The sequence below is a fragment of the Octodon degus genome, unplaced genomic scaffold (genome assembly GCF_000260255.1).
Source record: "Octodon degus isolate 3935 unplaced genomic scaffold, OctDeg1.0 scaffold00122, whole genome shotgun sequence".
Lineage (NCBI taxonomy): Eukaryota > Metazoa > Chordata > Mammalia > Rodentia > Octodontidae > Octodon > Octodon degus.
In genome coordinates this window covers 8349255-8363562 of record NW_004524698.1, presented here as the reverse complement: position 1 = coordinate 8363562, position 14308 = coordinate 8349255, and the positions used below count along the sequence as shown (strand labels likewise).

Below are 14308 nucleotides of genomic sequence, written 5' to 3'. Positions count from 1 at the left end.
GCTCTGGCTTAGGCCACTCATTACTCAGGAGGTTTATTATTAGCCTGAGATTTGATTAGTGCCTGAGCTGCACTTCCTGGGTTTTCCCCTCAACCTGGATGATGTAAATCAGCTGCCGCCCTCCCACCTCCGCGCCTGCGCGCTCAGCCCCAGGAGCCAGGTTGTGCCGTGTTGAGTACAGGTCGCACCCGGGCCCCACCAGCGCTGTCCACTGTCCTGCGCAGAGCATCCGCCCAGTCCCATGTCAAACCCTGGCAGTGGAATGAGACATCTCTGGTGCGGTCCGGGTAGTTTCAGATGTCCTCTGGCCCACCTCAGGGCCAATCTGTCCTGTCCCACCACACACCCCAGGCCAGGCCATCTCTTGGGGAACGTAGCCTAAGATTTGCATGGCTCAGGCTCTTCCCCAGTTCTGCACAGACTTCTCCTATTTCGTTGCCTGGTCCTCTCCTTCTGGCCCTTCTTCAAGGCTCAGTGGAGGTGGCACTCCTCCCAGAATCGATCCCTTAAGCCTGTTGGGTGCTCATTCTCTGCCCTTCTTTAGCCCTCTCTTCACTTCTGTCAGAGCACCGAAGAGGCTGAGCACTAGAGTCAAACAGCCTGAGTTCCAGTCTTGAGTGTGCACTAGACTTTGATGGCAGTTTACACAGGTAATGTTCTCCACCTCCACGTTCTGTTCTGTGAAATAGGTATAGAACATCACCTGGTTCACGAGCCATTGTGAAAATGAGAAGATTCTACAGTCACATTCTTCATGGACACTCAGTTCTCCACAAATGACATCAAAGATTAACACTGTGGCCCTGATTATCTGGTACTGTAGTTTGGGTCTTGGGCCTTTCCAAGCCTTCTGAAACCTGCAAGGGGAGAGAAACCCAGCAGGCACTTCCAGGTCCATGACAGCACCATTCACAATAGTCCAAATATGGAACTGACTGGCCTGTCCACCCACAGATGTGAACAAGGAAAATGTGGCAGACATCCACCATGGAATACTGTTCAACCTTTATAAGGAGGGAAACCCTGTCATGTACATGAACTTGGCTAGAACTAGAGAACATTATGGTAAGTGAAACAAGCCAGGGACAGAAGGACAAAAACCCCACATCTTCTGACTCATAGGTAGAATCTACAGAAGTTGATCTCAGAAGTTGAGGGTAACATGGTGTCTACCAGAGGCTGGGGAAAGAGAGATGTTGGTCAACCAGTACCGAGTTAACTGGGTAGAATGAAAAGTAGGTTCTGGTGTTTTATCGCAAGTAGGATGACTATAGTTAATAATAATGTATAGCTCAAAATAGCTACCAGAGGGCTGAGGTTATAGTTCATTGGTGGTGTGTTTGCCTGACATATTGTGGTCCTAGGTTTGATCATTGGCACCAAGCAGGGGGGTGTGGGGTTGTTTGGTTCACCAATTGGCAAAGTTTTTTTTTTTTTTTTCATCTTTATGTATTTGGTACAAGGTCTCACTGTGCAGGTTGCATTCATACTGATCTTCCTGTTTTCATCCTCCTCAGCGCTGGGATTATAGATGTGGGCCACCATGCCTAGACTCAGTTGCTGGCTCAGTGCACCCTGGGGTGGGGCCTGCATGGTGTGCAGGATCAGGTAGCGAACCCTGGTCCCAGTGCTTGCCAAAGCAGGTGCTTAGTTTGTTGAGCTATCTTGCCTGCCTTTGACAAAGTGTTAAAAGTTGGTCCTATCAGGTGCTGGGGGTGATCTACAGAAAAGTGAATTTACTTCCCATTGAAGGATGTAATTGGGCAGCCCCATTTTGGAGGGTAGACTGCCAGACCTATTAAAATTTAGATCATACACCTCCCCTGTGCCCCAGACATGCTCCATCTCTGAAGCTTTGCTAGTGATAGTAGGAGACTGGACAATCTAAATGCCCACCTACAGAGTATGGCTATAGCGGGAAGAGGCCATGAAGAGCAGGACACACAGCAACTGAAGAGAGTAACAGGGATCTACAAGCTCATCAAGGCAGATTGTAGAGTGAAACAAGGAGTTCACAGCATGATGCCTTACTGTTAGTCAAAAAACAGCAAAAGCAATTCGCAGGCATGCACTCCTACTCTGTGTTGCCCAGAGCCACATGCCTAGGATGAAGCACCTGAGAAGTCTGAGGGCCATGCATAGTGACAGTGTCTTCTCTCAGCACTCCAGAGCTAGTTATGGTGTTCCAAGAGGACTTAAGCCTTCAATGGGAGACTTTCATCACTTGTGTTAATAAAAAGTAATAAAACTGTAGCTGGGTTTTAGAAGAGGTGACCAATAGACTCCATTGCCAGGAACAGTCTGCCTACCAAAATGGGGCAAGCCCAGCATTACTTCTGAATGCCTGTACTCTGTGCCCCTTCCTTCTGAGCTGGGGCTTTACTCCCTCATAGGCATCTGGCCCAGGGATTCACTCATTTGGAAACTCCTATCCACCAGTTGAGGAGACTGTGCCTCCAGAAATGGAACTAGGCCTGGCATGGTGGTGCACACCTGTAATCTCAGTATTGGAGAGGCTGAGGCAGGAGGATTACTGTGAGTTCAAGGATAGCTAGAATTGTGTAGTGAAACCCTGTCTCAAAAAGACAAAAACCAAGGCAAAAAAGAAATGGAACTAGCCTCAGTCAGCCTGGTACTGCTGTCCAGAGCCACATATGTCCTCTGGTCACATAGAGCACTTCAGGGTTTCAACACTAGCACATGCTCTGCCTAAAATGAGAACAGACAAACCCTGTTGAGTCTGATTTTTGGGACCCTGGGAGTTGAAGGAAACAGGTCCTTTGTATCTCACTACTGATCACTTTTTTTTTTTCTTTTTTTTTTTAATGCTTTTGTTAGCAAGAGCTTCCTCCAACAGCACTGGAGTTTTCTAAGCCTCATTCTTCACTTTCCAAATCTCATTCTGAAACAAGCCCTTGGTGAGCCATTCCCCAGGGGCAGTCAGTATAAGCTACACAGGCAAGGTGACAGGCGAGTTTCGGAACCTCAGGGCTGAGAGGCTAGTTCTCTTATATATATAAAATTAAGCAGAATGCACACATGATAAAGGGAAAAATTCAAACAGTGTAAAAATTTTTCACTCATCCAAACACTTTAGACCCACCATATCTAGCTTTCTGGCCAAACCCAGGCATTCTGGTTGGTGTATGTGTCACTAGATGACAAATTTCCCCATTTTTGCCCCATTCTCTCCCTCAACTATTTTGTACAACTGTTGGCTAATACAAATTTAAACACACTGACTGTTTTGCATGAGATTTTTTATTTTTCATTTAATGTATCTTGGCATCTAGGCCAGATCATTTTAAACAAGCTCTTACACTACTCACTACGGCCAGATTTGTGGTGCGTGCCTGTAATCCTAGTGCTCAGGAATCGGAGGCAGGAAAAATCACAAGATCAAGGCCAGCCTGGGCAAATTAGTGACTTAGTGAGACCCTGATTGAAAATAAAAAATGTAAAAAGGGCTGGAAATATAGCCCAGTGTAGAAGCCCTGAGTTCAATCCCTCATACTATAAGTTGATAATTTTAAAAATAATAAATAAAATGTTCACTAGAGTAATGACAACAGGAAGAATTTGTGTAGTACTCACTATGTTCCAGGCATTGATCTACATCTGTTGACCTAATATATATTTTGCTTTCTTTATTCTCTCTCTTTTCTCTCTCTCTCTCTCTCTCTCTCTCTCTCTCTCTCTCTCTCTCTCTGACACCAGAGATGGAACTCTGGACCTTGCACTTGCCAGGCAGGGGCTGCTGCCACAGAGCTATATCTGGGCCTTCACGTCTCTTCGAAGGGCTGGAGTTGCATAAGTGGAGCTGTTTAACAGGAGAGGCCAGTGTTGGCTGATGTTTCCCAGCGACACTGTCTCACATCCACAGTATGATCACCCTGCGGATCAGGCCAGGCCCCTTTGACCTAGGCTGAGCTACATGGTTTCTCTGAGTCAGTTCTGAAGGTAAGAGAAAAACAAGAGTATCCAAAATAGGATATTTCTTAGACTATTCAGAGTGCAGTGAAAGCCCTCATTTTCATTATTGCAATTTACATAGGCCGCTCACAAGTGCTGGATTTCCTATGTTGCTAACCTAGCTGTTCCTTCCATTGGCGCTCACTTCTCATTAATGCCAGATACCATTATTTTAGCAAAATTCAAAGAAGGAAACAGTAGTTTCTTTTTAATGAGAGTCCCCAACCATCTGTGGAAAGACCTAGGTACTTTAAAAATTTAAAACAATTTCCCTTAACTCTCTTTTTCTGCACTGGGGATTGACCCAGCACCTCTGTCCTGACCTACAACCCCAGACTTTTATTAAAAAAAATATTTCATTTGGAGATATGGTCTTACTAAGTCACTAATTTGCCTAAGCTGGGCTCAAACTTAGGATCCTTCTGTCTCAGCCTCCCAGAGTGCCTGGACTACACATAGGTACTACCACCCACACTCCTGCTCACTTTTTATCATGAAATATTAAAAAAACAAGAGCCAGCTTAAAAAGAAAACATAATGAATTCCCACGACACCTCCCCCTGGCCCAGTAATTCTTCACTTTTGAGGATCTCAGCAATTCTGCCCACGTTTGGCCCCATCTTTACCAAGCTACCTTCCTCTGGAAGCACTGAAAGTAGTGTACAGACAATAGGACACAGCATGGCTGCACTCTTCAGCAGACTCCTACCTGCTAAAACAGTGGACATTCTAGGCGGGAAGTGTGGTTCGGCCACACGGGGCTAGCTCTGCAGGGACAGGGTCTTGGGTTCCATCCCCACACTGAGAGAAAAAAATAGAATATGGAATTGAACTCAGAACTTTGCATTTGCCAGGTAGGCACCTTGCCATTGTGCTATATTCCCAGCCCGAAAGATACTTTCTTACCATTGTTATCACATCTACAACAGTTAATAATTAATTGTTTGGTTTTTTTTTTTTTTTAATGTATTTGGCGCAGGGTCTCACTATGAAGCCCAGACTTGTACTGATCCTCCTGTTTTTAGCCTCCCCAGCACTGGAATTACAGGAATGCACTACCATGCCCGGTCTCGGTGGCCAGTTCAGTACACCAGGCAGAGCTGGTGCAGCATGTGGTGTGAGGGATTGAACCATGGTCCCTGAGCTTGCCTAAGCAAGCATTTAGTCCACTGCTGTGCTATCTCACTGGCCGTAATAATTAACTGTTCAATAACATCATCTAATATATAGTATATATACAATTATTTCCAATAAACCCCCAGGAGTTTTTCCTCACTGTCTTCTTTTGAATCAGAGTCCAAGTGAAGGTCACATTTCATGTTTTTCTGCTATTTCTTGTTTGTTTTTTTTTTTTTTTTTTTTTTTGGTCTAGAGTAGTTTCTGCCTTCTGCTCTTTTGTCTTTTCCCTTTGGGGTTTGTTTAACACATATTGATGAAAAGGCTTGGAATATCCCATGTGTGGTCTTTCTGATGGTTTTCTTCTGGTGCTATTGTACTTGTTCTTCTGTGCACTGCGAAGTCTCAGAGGCCCATTTGTCCCCCATAGATATCCCCATGGGAGGTACACTGCCCCCTTCATAATTAGTGTCATATGTGGGTGATATTTTGGTGCTCTGTGAATACCTTGGTCCTCAACAGTAAGGCTAACTTTAATACTGATTGATAGTCCTTGAGAGAAATAAATGTCACCCTTACAAATTGGTGGCCTTCTGAGCCTACCATTTCTGTTTGTAAAGGAAAGCTTTCCCTTTTGCTATGGTTTAATAAGTGCTCCCCAAAGATTCATATGTTAAAAACTTGCTTCCCAGCTTGTGGAAACTATGGAAAGTGGTGCAATTGTTAGGAGGCAGGCCTAGTGGAAGGAAGGTGGGTCAGTGGAGGTGTGCCCTCCACAGGAAAGGGAGTAAGCCCCTTTGTCTCTCCTTCTTGGCTTCCCAGCTGCCATGGAGCGAGCAGTTTTCTTAGCCACTGCTCTGGTTGTGATGTACTGTCATATACCGTGGGCCCGACTTAATAGCCCAGGTGACCATGGACTGAAACCTCTGAAACCTTGAGCAAAAATAAAACCTTTTCTCTTTTTTGGGAAGGTGATGTCTGCTGGGGATGACCCATGGCTGTAACTTGCTAGGAAAGTGCTCTACTACTGAGCTACACTCTGAAGTCTTCAAATCTTTCCTCTTTTAAATGATTATGTCAAGTATTTTGTTACAGTAAAGGAAAGCTAACACCTTTTCATGTCCCCCTCCTGAAAAAATATGCAGAAAAATGACTATGAATGATAGGACAAGCACTCATATTTTCACCTCTCAGAATTATCTTGATGTGGTCGCCTTCATATTTTTATTTTAAGAAAGGTAAGATTGCAGTTAAGGGGCCTGGGAGATAGCTCAGTGAAATAAGCACTTCCCTGGCAAAGCCTGAGTTCAATCCCCGGTTCCACAAAAAAAAAAAAAAAAACAGAAAAAAAGATTGCAGTTAAAGCTCTGAAGTTGCCCCAGCTCCTTAACTCTATAACTCTTTCCTCACCAAAAGTACTCACTATCGTAAATGTAGCTCTAGCTCCCATGCCTGTTTAAGCACATGTTTCTCTGTGATCAATACTGTAAACTGTCACTTTCCATGAATTACTAAAAAAAAAAAACAAAAAACTTTTGCAGTATTTGGGGTAGATCTCAGGACCTCACACAGGCTAGAAACTGCTCTACTACTGTGCCACAGCTTCAGCCCCTAGCTTGTTCCTTTTGGTACTTGCGGGAGTCTGCCCTTACTGTCAACCCCTCCTGTCGGGAGGAGCAGTTAGACTGTTCTCGAGTCCTCGCTGTTATGAGCAGGCCTGTTCTGCACAGACCTATATGTGCCTCTTGATGCCAGCAGGTCTTCTAGGCAGGGGAGCTCCCAGATGAAATCGGAATTTGGGGTTCATCGCTTTCCTAATCTTGATGGATAGGGCTTGAATGACAACACTTAAATGCTCCTGTTGGCAATGTACAGTTGTCCCGTTTCCCTAAATCCCTGTCTACATTAGGTAATGTCAGACTGTGCTTGCGCAGCTACTAGGTCAAAAGCGATAGCTTGTTGCGTTGATTTGTACATCCTGAAGACTATCAAGGCTGAGCACAGCTTAGGCTACTGAGGCAAAGGCTGAAGTTGTGGAGTCACTCACCTGCCTCAAGGAGGGAGCAGTGCAACTAGAGCTGGAGGTTTGTTGCTCCAGGATTTGAGTGAGAGCCTGTTCTGTCTCTCCTGTGGAGATGCCTAAGTGCCTAATGCCCAGCCTAAGCCAGAAGAGGTACGACATTAGCTATCAATCATGGAGAGATTGTGATTATTCTCAATTCACAATGTCCTTATATTTGTATGAATAGTAATGCTTGCTTACCACATATGATTTGACATACCTTATTTAATCCTTTGAGGATTTTATTTACTTTATTCCCATTTTGCTGAAGACCAGACTGATGGTCAGAGAAACACAGTGACTTGCTAACGCCATTGAGGTTTTTTTTTTTTTAATTAATTTTATTGAGAAACAAATAGCAATGAGATAGTTTAAAACAGGTTAGTAGGACAGTTGCAATAATTAATACATTGCATATTGTTGTCTTTGTAGTAGTTTTTTTGGCAGAATCAGGGATTGAACCCAGACCCTTACGCTTGCCAGGGAAGCGCTTATTCTACTGAGCCATCTCCCCGGCTCCCGTAGTAGTTATTCATAGTACAAGATGCAGACATGATATCCTGTCCAAACACTATTATTACAAATCTTTCTTCTCATTGAATTAAGAGAAAGTAGCTGTATAAATATCCTATTTTGTATATGCAGATACAAAATGGTCCTTCATTTCCCTTTTTTTGTTTAGTTTTGTCAGAGGTGGGTATTCCATTGTCGTTTAAATATTGTAGGTGCATGAATTCAGCAAAATAATCCAATATAGTCCAGTGGTCCATAATAGTAGTGGGTTATGCTGATACCTGTGAACTAAGCAACTGCACTGAAGATAGCGATGTGTAATACTAGGGCCATGCTTGGAATGCCTGTCATTTTGGTCTTTTAAATACATACTGCTTCCGCCACAGCAACCATTAAAAAAGAGTGGCAGTGGCCCTCTGCTATCCCATGGCCGTGGGCCTCAACAAGGGCCACAAGGTGACTAAGAATGTGAGCAAACCAAGGCACAGCCACCACTGCAGACATCTCACCAAGCACACCAAGTTCGTGTGGGACATGATTCGGAAAGTGTGCGGCTTCGCCCCCTATGAGCTGCATGTCATGGAGGTGCTCAAGGTCTCCAAGGACAAGTGCGCCCTCAAGTTCATCAAGAAAAGGGTGGGGATTCACATCCGTGCCAAGAGGAAGCGTGAGGAGCTGAGCAATGTGCTGGTCTCCATGAGGAAGGCAGCTGCCAAGAAGGACTGAGCCCCTCTGGAATAAAGCTTTGTAGAAAGTTAAAAAAAAAAAAAAATACTGCTTCTGTTGTCATATCAATTACTGCTATACTGTCTCTCACGTAAATGTTTTTTTTTTTTTTTTTTAAGGGTAATAAATGAAAACAAGAGTCATTGAGTTTGAAGTGATCGGTCACTCTCTACACACAGCATTGCTTCTCTCCACACCCACCCCGTGCCCAGAGGCTCTTACTGAAAGGAGAAGACAGGCTGTGGTGTCCCTGACCCCATACCTCCCAGTCCTAATGGCTCTGAGCAGAGAATTCATTTGTTAACCAAAAAGTGCAGCCTTGCAAATAGCTCTCAAACTTCTGAGTCAGGCCCAGTTTCTGAGTCAGGAGGCAAACAGAGAAGATAGTTAAATATGCCCATCTCCTGCTGCTCAAGAGAGAGGGGTGAGTTGGAGCATTTTAGTTTTTTTTCCTGGTTTGGGACTTGTTTTTACATAGACTAGGAAGTGGAGTTATAGGACAAAACATTGTAGAAACTCTCTCTCTCTCTCTCTCTCTCTCTCTCTCTCTCTCTCTCTCTCTGTCATCCTCATTGGACATGTGATGTTGGGAAAAGATGTAACTGCAGCAGCATCAGATCATCGAATTCTAGAAGAGAAGCATCTCGCAGGCAGGTGGGCCTGCAGGAGGCCAGCCCCAGCCCACCACTTTACATACGGGAAAGCTGAAGCTGTGACTGCTGCAGAGCGCTAGAGCTTCCGATCTGTCCTCGGAACCCACAAGTGCTCAACACACAACCTGCCCACCGCTAGTATTTGTTTAATGAATAAATGCAGAAGAATGAAAAATTAAAAATAGACAAATAGAACTCCTGAGTTCTGTTGCTTTGGATTCGCTGGCTGAGGTGACCCATCTGAGGAAGGAGAATTAATGAACCGGGTCCTTCGTGAGAAGAAGGGGCCCAGAGGGAAGTTGTCATTGACTCAGTGAGTACACACCATGCAGAGTGGTCCTGGAGGGAGACACCCAAAGGCCAAGGACAGCCCTGGGACTGGCCCCTGCCACCTGCTCTCCTCCCCTGCCTTCCCACACTGGGAAGGCTCTGCTATAGCAAGCCCTTGGACAGGCCAGGGGACAGCCTTGGGATCCTCCTAGCCCAGAGCTTTTGTCCTGCTTCTCCCTCTGGTAGGTTGTTCTGTCATCTTGCATGACAAGAGTCCCAGATCCAGCATGGCCTCCTTGCCTCTTTCAGGATGGCTTCCCTGTCTCCTTGCCCAGAGTCCCCACCTAGCCACTTCCATCCCTTAGATCAGGTGCATTTCTTCCCCTGCATTCACCTCTGCTGGTAGAGTGCTATCTGCTCCCCAGCCAGAATTTGAGCTCCAGGAGGCCAGGCCTTCCTTGCTCCACCATTGGGTTCCTGGCACCTGGGGCCTGGCCCTCGAAAGTCACTCAACACACAACTGGCAAGTGAGAAGGAAGGTGGCTGGGACTGATTGTGTGTTGAAGCTTTTGTGTCCCTTCAGTGGGGACCCCCAGCTGGAAAGGGAAGCAGGGCCTGTGGCTTAGGTGGGGCTGCTGCTGCAGCCAGAGAGATGGGGAGGTGGTGAGGGTATTAGGCTAATGATGCTATTACAGATAGTTGATCACCTACTATATGCCTGACACAAACTTGATTTTTTTTCAAGCTTTGCTTTATTTCATTACAATGCACACCTATAATCCCAGCACTTTGGAGGCTGAAGCAGGAGGATCATTGCCAGTTTAAGACCAAACTGCGCTACAAAGTGAGCTCAAGACCAGCCTGAACTGCATAGCAAGACCCTGTCTCCAAAACACAAACTTGATTTTTAATTCCTTCTATTCTCAGGATGAAAGATGCTCATGTGTCCCCTTCTTACAGATGAGAAAGTCAAGGTTAGAAAGACCAAGCATTTTGCACCTAGTCCAGGGTATAGAGGGGCTGGGGCTTGCTCCCATGAACCTCTGACCTCAGATCCCATACTCGCCTCACCAGTTCTGGCCTGGAACCCATGAGAACAGTAACTGGGCCCCAGGAGGACCCCAAGGTCCTGTTGACTGTTGTTCTTCTGCCCAGGAACTCCTGTCCCTCAGAGAGGACAGGCAGGGTGAGAAGCAGAAACATCCTCCTTCGAAGTCCACAAATATAAATTGACTTCCAGTGTTCAGTGGGGACACAGAAAGTGGGGACACAGAAAGCTTAAGACAAAAGTTCCTGCACAGAGGGAGCCAGAGTCTGTAGAGGACTGGGTGGATGGTGACAGCAAAGGACCATACAGCAGAGGAAGTGGGGTGACAAGGCCAGGAACTGGGGCAGGGGACAGAGGACCTGTACCATGTTCAGGCAGCCTCTGACGGGGTGATACCAGCATTGAAGGTGCCCACAAAGGACAGGCAGTCAGTGCTTTCGGGAGAAAATGGATTCAGTATCACCATGAAATAGAAAAGATCCACGGGGGTGCACTGGGGACAAGGGGACACTTTATTGAAAGTTTGAAATATCCAGCTCCTGGAGTAGACAAGCCCCTCTGAACTGAGTCAGATTGTACCAAATCACTTCTCTGCTTTGGAAAAACAAGATATGGGCTCTGGTGCAGCTTATCTCACAGAGAACTTCTCTTGGGGGAGGAGGGTGAACGTGAGTTCCCTGGTGGTCAGCAAGCCCAAACAATAAGAGGTGCCGCAGAGGAGATAGGCAGATCAGTGAGTCCCAAGTTACCGTGCAGAATTCAAAACTTTTGGGTAAAGGAGAAAAAAACACTTTAGACCTTTTATGTTGCAAGACTTGAGTTTAATTAGCTACTATTGAAGGTTAGGTTTCTATTTTCCCTCTTTTTCCGTGTAAATGGGAAATTGGCTCTGGTACCGGAGGGCTGACCTGGGTCTGGCCCCTAAGCCCAAGAGGTGACCTGGCTTGGTTGTCTTGTGGATCCAGAGTGGCAAAGGACCAAGTCCCCAGGGTCGGAATGGTGAGATCCTGTTCCGCTGCCCTTCAGGGACCATCAGTGTGAATTTTGTGTCAGTGAGTGTTCTGTTACTGTGACAGTCAGTGTCAGCCCTCGGAAAACTCTAATGGCTTCTTGTTGTCCCCATGTTTTGTGTCATATGTAGTCAGACTCTTAACCATACTCAATTACAAGGATAGCTCTCTGAATCTGCAGGCTCCACACCCACAGATTCAGCCACTCTTGGCTTGAATATGTTTAGAAAATAATTGCATCTGCACTGAACATGTAAGACTATTTTTTCTTATTACTGCTCCCTAAGCAATGTGATGACTTTTTACGTAGTGTTTATGTTATATTAAGTATAATATGTAATCTAGAAATGATTTAAAATATAAAGAGGATGTGGGTAGTAATGCAAATACATGCTTTGTTTGTTTGTTTGTTTGTTTGTTTGAGACAAGGTCTCACTGTGTAGTCCAGGCTGGCCTCAAACTCATGGCAATCCTCCTGCCTCATCCTCCAGAATGCTGGGATTAAAGGTGCGCATCACCACGCACACCATTTACTGTGCCATTTTGTATAACAGACCCAGGTATAGATGGACTTTAATATGGGGAGGTGGTTCCCAGAAACACTTGCTGACAGAAAAGAATGACTGCATAATCAGAAGCAGTTAAGCAACATTTACTTTCTTTTTTTTAATTGTACATGTTTGCGATGCATAATGCATACATACAATGTGGGAAGTTGATATGTAGCTCACATCTTAACCTTTTTTCTTCATCCTTCTCCTCTCCTCCCCTCTCTCTCCCCTTTCCATCTCTAAAAGGTCCTCCTTCTTCCCATCATCTGTCTTTTATTTTGCACCTTAAGTTAGTTACACTTTGGGCTTCTCATGTCAAAGAAACATGCAATATTTACCTTCCTGTATCTGGTTTAATTTATTTAGCATTATAGTCTCAAGGTGCATCCATTTTTGTACAAATAATTCAAATTTATCCTTCTTTGTAGCTGAATAGTACTCCGTTGTCTGTAAATAACTACATTTTTCCTTAGTCAATCATCTGTGGATGGGAATATAGGTGGCTTTCAAGATTTAGCTATTGTAAGGCCGGTGAGATAGCTCAGCTGTCTAAATCACCTGCCTAGGCAAGCTTAGGTGGGCCCTCAGGAACCGCAGTTCAATTCCTGCAGTACTATATGCCACACCAGCCCTGCTCCCAGGGTGGGCTGAGCCAGTCACAAAAAAAAAAAAAAAAAGATTTATTATAAATTGTGCTGCTATAGACAAGGATATACATGTATCCTTGAGTAAGTGGAATAGCTGAGTCAATGAAATTTCTTTTTTTAAAGTTCTATTAATTGTTAATTCTCTTTTATTTTTTCTCCTGATCTTCTGTTAGCCTTTCTGCAGGTCGCTTCTTCAATCCCTTCATTTTCCTGGTTTGTAGTATGCTTAGGTCTTGTTTCTGCATATGAAAGTCAATGAAGGTCCCATCTCAACTCAATTCATGGTGTTCTGCAACCAGATTTCTTCAAAAGCAACTTATAGCTGTAAAACTAAACTTTCCCCTTCAGAGCAGTGAAGTGCAGAACATACTCTAACCCAGCCAGGTGAATATTTGCCATGGTGGGGCCTCTGAAAAAATCAATAAGAAGGTTTTTCAACCTTCTGTAACATCAAAATCATCTCCAGTGAATATTAACATGGGTTTTGTTCTCTCAGGACATTTACCGTTCTTAATATCTTTTAGAGACACAAATTTCTCAATACCTAATTCAGTCATATGCAGCACATGGTAGTCATAATACAACCTAATACTAGGTTATTGGGACGCTTCTTATTATGGGATCCAAACATGAATAAAGAACAATCTATGTCTTTGAAAAGAATTCCAGTGATGTCTGATCTTCAAATTATCTTATAGTATTTTTCTTTTTATACAGAACTCCATATGGTTTTTTTCAGTGCATATGTAAAACATAATTTATAGCTTTCAAACAACATTCGTGTCTTCTAGGACTTGGGTCCCTGTTGCGTTTGCATTTCCCCCTTTTAACAGCATGGCATTTTAAATATTTTTACTAGCTTTTGGTTCTCTTTTCTCAAGGAATCTCTTAGCTCTTTTTGTTTTGGGCTTTACAACTCGGTCCAAGGCACCCATAGCTACCTCAGCTCGGTCTACCCAATACACGTGCATTGTGCGTATGTGTGCGAAATTTCTTTTTCATTTTTACTGGGGATCAAACTCAGGACCTTGCACTTGCCAAGCAGATGCTTATGCCACTGAGCTATCTCCTGGGTCCTAGAACTTCTATTTTTATTGTTTTGAGGAATCACCATACTGACTGTGCTCTTTTACATCCCCACCAACAGTGTAGAAGGGTTCCTTACCCCACACCTCACCAGTGTTTGGTGCTTTTTGATTTCTTGTTGAGGGATATTCTTTCTGGAGTAAGATGGAATCTCAGTGTTGCTTAATTTGCATTTCTCTAATGGCCAAAAATGCTGAACCCATTGTTAGTGTATTTATTGGCCATTTGTATTTCTTCTGAGCAGTGTGTACTCATATCAGTTGCCTGTATTTTTTGTTGTTGTTGTTGTTTTGTTTTGTTTTTTGTTTTGTGGAACCGGGGATTGAACTCAGATCCTTGCACTTGCCAGAGAAGCACTTATTCTACTGAGCCATCTCCCCGGCTCCCAGTTGCCTGTATTTTTATCGGTCTCTTATTTGGGAACATCTAATTCTAGATATTAGTCCTCTGAGGAGTTGCAGGCAAGTTTTCCTCATTCTGTAGGTTGTGTCTTCACTTTGTTGGTTGTTCCTTTGCTTTGCAGAAGCTTTTTTGATTTGAGGTAATCTCATTTGTTGACTCTTGGTGTTATTTCTTATGCATTTGGGGTTCTGTTCAGAAAGTCCTTGCGTATGCCTATATCCTCAAGAGTTTCACCTATTTTATCTTCCAGAA

The 14308-nt window shown here is 44.3% G+C and overlaps 2 pseudogenes; one reads left to right on the top strand and one right to left on the bottom strand.

The window, feature by feature from the left end:
- The first annotated feature begins 634 nt into the window (after positions 1 to 634).
- On the top strand, positions 635 to 8389 carry LOC101566477 (annotated as a pseudogene).
- Positions 8390 to 12711: 4322 nt separating this feature from the next.
- On the bottom strand, positions 12712 to 13503 carry LOC105743395 (annotated as a pseudogene).
- Between the last annotated feature and the right edge of the window lie 805 nt (positions 13504 to 14308).